Source organism: Halichoerus grypus, chromosome 3, assembly GCF_964656455.1.
Source record: "Halichoerus grypus chromosome 3, mHalGry1.hap1.1, whole genome shotgun sequence".
NCBI lineage: Eukaryota > Metazoa > Chordata > Mammalia > Carnivora > Phocidae > Halichoerus > Halichoerus grypus.
This window is the reverse complement of record NC_135714.1, coordinates 162,736,415-162,742,211: the sequence shown is the minus strand read 5'-3', so window position 1 is coordinate 162,742,211 and position 5,797 is coordinate 162,736,415. Positions and strand designations below refer to the sequence as shown.

The 5,797-nt window shown below is 42.2% G+C and overlaps 2 non-coding genes across 2 annotated transcripts; both read right to left on the bottom strand.

The window, feature by feature from the left end:
• Positions 1–4,140: 4,140 nt before the first annotated feature.
• LOC118518200 (U6 spliceosomal RNA) lies at positions 4,141–4,243 on the bottom strand. Its single transcript, XR_004908525.1, has one exon. It is a non-coding gene; the product is annotated as a U6 spliceosomal RNA (small nuclear RNA).
• A 1,090-nt stretch (positions 4,244–5,333) lies between these two features.
• On the bottom strand, positions 5,334–5,436 carry LOC118518201 (U6 spliceosomal RNA). Its single transcript, XR_004908526.1, has one exon. It is a non-coding gene; the product is annotated as a U6 spliceosomal RNA (small nuclear RNA).
• Between the last annotated feature and the right edge of the window lie 361 nt (positions 5,437–5,797).

Here is a 5,797-nt window from a genome sequence, read left to right as displayed (position 1 = left end):
GAAAAATACCAAGCAACAAAAACTGAGGAAAAGATTTTCCTCCTGAACTAAGTTCTCACAAAAAAAGACATTTTTAAATGAAAAAAACCTTATATCTACACAGGCAACATTCTTCCCCTGTATGACAAAGTCAGCAGGACCACTGAACCCATAAAATTCCCAGGTTCTTAGAGAAGGAATTGTGGAGGATAAAGGCAACCCTGAACTGAATCCCTGGTTAGAAGGGCCTACTGATCATCGGAGATTGGAAGGACCTGAGGCGGGAGAAAGTCCTTTAAGAACAGAAAGTAGAACTGGGTAGGGTTAGGCCAACATTCCCTTCATTTGAGGAAGGGGGATTGACCACACCTTTTTCCAGAAGCCTATCACCTGAGACTTAAGACCTGCACCTGCACTATTCACCTTTAACTGGCCGACAGGTGCCTGGTTTTGCTGTTTATGAGAAGAGGTCATTAAGGGAGAGACGTCTCCCAGGGAAGAAAAGAAAAGAGTCTGCTTTTACTCACCCTTCGATGGAAGTGATCCCCGGTTTCGGCACCAAAATGATGCGGGAGAGCGAGGTTCTTGTCTCACGGAGTCGAAAAATGAATCTCGCGGACAACAGAGAGTGAGTTAAAGCCATAGAAGTTTATTAAGTGAAAATGTAGAAAAAGCTCTCCAGAGTGAGACGGGTCCTGACAGGGTTGCCCAAAACTGAGTGAATTTTAAAGAAGGAAATCATCATATTGTTTAATCATCTTGGTTAAAACCATCCAGTGGTGTTTTATTGCACTTAAAATCACATGGAAATAGAAAATAAAATAGAACCCCCTCCCCCCACGGCTTATAAGACTTCTTGTTGTTTGTCCCCTGCCCACTCCTCCAGCCACATCCTGCTTCTCTCCTGCCAGCCACTGGGATCAGCCACCCCCGCCTGCTTTCTATTTCTGCACCACTCTAGTTCTTTCCGGCTGCTGAGCCTTTGCACTTTCTGTTTCTGCCGTGGGTGCTCTTTCCAGATGTTCATGCCACTGAATCTCTGTCATCATCATTTGGGGTTTAGCTCGAGAAGCCTCCCATGACTGTATTATTAAATGTTGCCTCCTGGCCTCCTGATTCATCTTTTTCCCATGGCTTTGTTTTATCTTCTTTGTAGCACTCATTTCATTCGTTGGTTTATTTTATTCCTCCCCACCCTCACACCCTCCAGCATATAAGCTCCAGGAAGTCAGGGACGTGTCAGTCCGCTGTGTTGCCAGCACCTAGGACAGTGCCTGGCGCCCTGGAGACTCAGTATTTGTTGAAGTAACAGGATGAACAAGTGGTTAGATGACTGTGAATAAATGTATCCACAGTGAATAAACACAACCCTGCCTTCAAATAGTTCACAGAGGGATCAACAAACATTTCCAATCCAAGGAAACAAAAGCACTATAGAGATACATATAAAAGCGCTATTTGAACATTGATGAGGGAATAATTAAATCTCTTTTCTATGAATGAGTCTTACCTCTTTGCTTATCTGGTAAGTTCCATAAGGACAAACTGTATCTTATACTTCCATTATAGCCCCCACCACAGTGGTTTCTAAATGCCAGTCCCTGGACAAATTGCAACAGAATCACCTGGGGACCTTAAAAAACATCACAAACATCTGATTCTGATTCTGCAAGTATCATGAGGGCCCTAAGATGTGTCTTTGTATGAAAGTCCCCCAGGTAAGTTCTGAAGTGCACTAGCTTGGGAACCACCGTGCCACACTGCCTAATACTGACCTGATACCTGCCTAAACTGAAATAAACCCATCTCTGCCTGGCTCCCTTCTTTTTCTCACCAGCCCAAGCTGAGCCCAAGTAGATCACCAAACATGTCTACGATTCCTGTGACCAGTGGGGACAGTGAATATAAGAAGAAATGAGCAATCATTTCTTTTTCCTAGCATGATGGTTTCAGTGTTGCTTGTCTCTCTTCACAGGGATGGTTATTACCAGCCTTACAGATCATTTTATCTTTTTAACTGCACAGCACACAGGCATCTCCCATCAGTCCCACCCCTTGTGAATATTACTGCAGCCTGGAGAAATTGGCTCCCTGGGCTGCATAGACACCTTTCTTTCCCATGGGCCTTGGGTTGAAGGGCATGTGGGATTGTGTGTGTGTGCGTGCTCTCGTGCTTGCGCTGATGTCAGATACATGTCTGTGACTCAGACCACAAAGGAGGATTGATTGACTTCCATAGGTTCTGGTGTTTATTTGCTGGGTGGGGGTCCAGGTTCAGCAAGCTGGTGTTCTGGGGGGCAAGGTAAGAAGTGAGCTCCCTCCAGCATTGGGAAACCCCTGGGCAGCTGTCACCCATCATGATGTCTTGACTTATCCTTGGGGAAGACCCTATCTGAGAGTGGCTGGGAAGTCAAGACTGACCAAATTTCCTGAATGCTGGGGATCCCAGAATTTTTATGCAGGAGGGGCTTAGAGGTGAAAGTATTTTGAAGAGAGAGCTAGAGGCTTTCCCTAGAAACCATGTTTTATAGCAGCACATTATTTGTGCTTGGATTGTATGCTGGTTAGGGGTAGCCTAGGGGTCTGATAAAGATTACAGGGAGCAAACACCAGAGTTTTCTCTACCACCCCATGCCATCTGCCCATGACACCTGCCTAGGGCCCTCACTAATGTCACTTCTGCTCTTATGGCTTAATTTTGCAAACAAAGTTTCCCCAAGTCTCATCTCCTCACCTTTCTTCCTTTCGCCTTTTCTTTACTCTTATACTGGCTAAGATCATCACAAAAGCAATATATTCTCATCTAGGTTTGCTTTTGAGTACTCTGGCTACAGATGGACAGACTCTATGTATATAATAGGGTTTACATCAACTACCTGGAACATGGGTAGGAATGAGGCAGTGAAGGGAAGGGGCTTCCAAGCAGGCAGTATCACCCCAGGGACCATGGATAAAGCCCACATCTTTATCAATCCTGCATACAGAGGGATACTTATTTCCTCTTCTGCTACAGCATGCTTCATATGGAGTTGATGTTTGACTTTCCAGCCCATGATACAGTAAAAACAGCAGATTAGAAGGGAGCAGAGGTTGCTAGGACCAGGTTTAATGACGGGGGGTGGGGGGAGGGTGCGGGAAATAGAGAGACAGATGGATTGACTGACTCTCAGTGAAGGACATGCTGAGATTAGTATTCAGGGTAGGCTGCATTTTGCCAGGGGCTTATATTGCCAAGTGGAGGGTGTGAGGGCCTGGGAACCAAAACACCCAGATTCACACTCGGGTTCTACCACTAACTCGCTGTGCAGCCTTGGACAAGTCTATTAAACTTCTCTGGGATCTCAGTTTTCTCACCTGTAAAAGGGCAATAATAATGACCCCAAATATCCCTAGACTCCTATCAAATGAGGGAACAGGGGTAGGGGTGCTATTTTCTCATTTTTCCTTACCTGTTCTATTATTTGTTTACTTGATCCAAAAATAACAAACTTTTTATTGTGAAAATTTGTTGTAAAGGGAAAAAAAAAGGAAATGGAATGATTCAGAAGTACATAATGTCAAAAGAGAAACTACTTCCTCATAAATCCCCTGTCTTTGGGCCACTCCATCTTATTCCTCACTGTTACTAGAATGGAATGTATCCCTTCAGATCTACCAGTGCTTTGTAAAACCTACACAGAATACAAAATAAGGAACAGAAAACAATGGGCAGAACCATTATACCTCAAATGTTCCAAGGGCCTCTCTGTACAAAAACTCAGAAAAAAGATTTTTCAAATGTAAAAACAAACAAGTAAACAAAAACTTGAGGAAGAGGTTAAATGGTGTGCAGCAGATTCTGTTTAACAAGGCTGGGAAACATAGTGCTTTTTATAAAGATTTACATAAACATTATAAAAATATATAGAAGTTCTAGCATTGAAAAAAGACCTTCCATCCTTCGGACAATTCACTTAGAAAGAAAAGTTCATTCTCCACCTACGCTATCCTTGTTCTTCATAGTTACCACTAAGTTTACAATATATATAACTAGTTGAGTAGTTAATTCCTCCCAGGTATGTAGAGTAAATGCCAAAGGCAACTGTGAATTTTTTCTCACCAGTTTCCTTCATCAGCACAAATGTGTCTTGATCTTTTGATTTGGGTCTGTTTTCTTTTCTCCTTTCCTTTAAATGCTTCACAAATTTGCGTGTTATCTGTGCACTGGGGTCATGCTAATCTTTGTATCATTCCAATTTAGTTTATGTGCTACTGAAATGAGCACTCTATTTCTTTACCTTGGTGCTTCTCCCCCAAATTTTCATCAACTTGAAGATTAGCTAAATTAGCTCAACAAATTTTCCTTCTCCACATTTTTGGTTCTGCTTTTTCTGATTGGACTTTGTTTCTTCAGTCCACTGTGTCTAGCTTTGGTCAGGTTTTTTTTTCCCCCTCCTTTGGTCAATTTTAAAGCCTTCAAGCAAGGAACATTCTCCTGTGTCCATGTGGACAGAAGGGGAGGAGGTGCGTTCTTCCCATTTTGGAAGACAACATTGCATTGTGTAAATTCTCCCAGATTCAGAGTCAGAAGTCTCAGATCTGAGATCTTTAGTATGATCTTTAATTATCTCCTTTGGGTGTCAGGTTTCTCCTCTGTAGAAAGATCCTTCCAGCTTAGATGTTTTTGGACTCGGATTCCGTGCTTAGTCATGATTTGCCTGTTAATGTTTGCCTACAATGGGACTCAACATTCCATTCTTGCCCCTGTGGCTAGGTTCTTTGGCTTTCTGGAAACCTAGATGCAGCCTATAGTGTGGGGCCCCGAAACAGGGGCCAGTTACTCCTCAGGGTGCTCAGTCATCCAACTGTTCCTTCAGTCTCAGGGTGCAAAAATACAGAAGAGTTGGCATTCTGGTGGACCCAAGGGTATAAAGCCTTGACCATTTCTCATCCAGAAGACAGGCTTAACTTAGCCTCAATTTGGGGTTCAAGAAACCACAAAATTACAAAAGTTAACCTAAAAGGGTTTCCAGAGAGCTTTTAAAATTTGTGTTTTTTTATTATAAAAATAATACAGGAATTGGTAAAAATAAAGTTGAACAATACTTAATGGTATAAAATGAAAAGTAAAAATGCCCTTTATCCTCACCTTCAGTGCCACTCTGCAAAGAATCCTCTGTGGTGTCTTGTATATGTGCTGAGAAATTTACTATGCATAATTATACACTTATATTTACCCTTGCATCACCAGCACTCAAGCACACACAGATAAATGGGAACAGTTTGTAAAGTTTGCATCTTGCTTTTTGCATTTAATGAAACAAGTTGGAAATTTTCCATGCCAACACATGTGGATCTGTCCTGTCTCCTTTCTCTTTTCCTTTAAATGCTTCATAAATTTGCGTGTTATCTGTGCACTGGGGTCATGCTAATCTTTGTATCATTCCAATTTAGTTTAAGTGCTAGTGAAATGAGCACTCTATTTCTGTACCTTGGTGCTTCTCCCCCAAATTTTCATCAACTTGAGTATTAGCTAAATTAGCTCAACAAATTTTCCTTCTCCACATTTTTGGTTCTGCCTTTTCTGATTGGATCTGTGGATCTGTCTTGTTCTTCATAGGGCTGCCTAGCATTCCCTGAAGGAAAAAGGAGGTTAGCAGTGGCCACCCAGCTTATTTCCACCTTGTTGCCGCTGCAAACAATGCCTCTCCAAGAGCTTTTAATTCAGTGTTTTCTAAAGTTTGATCCTTGGAACACAAGCCTCTAGAGATGTTCAGTGACAAAAACAACAACAAAAAAATGGTTTAGAAGTCAGACAAATGTGGAAAGCACTGCATTT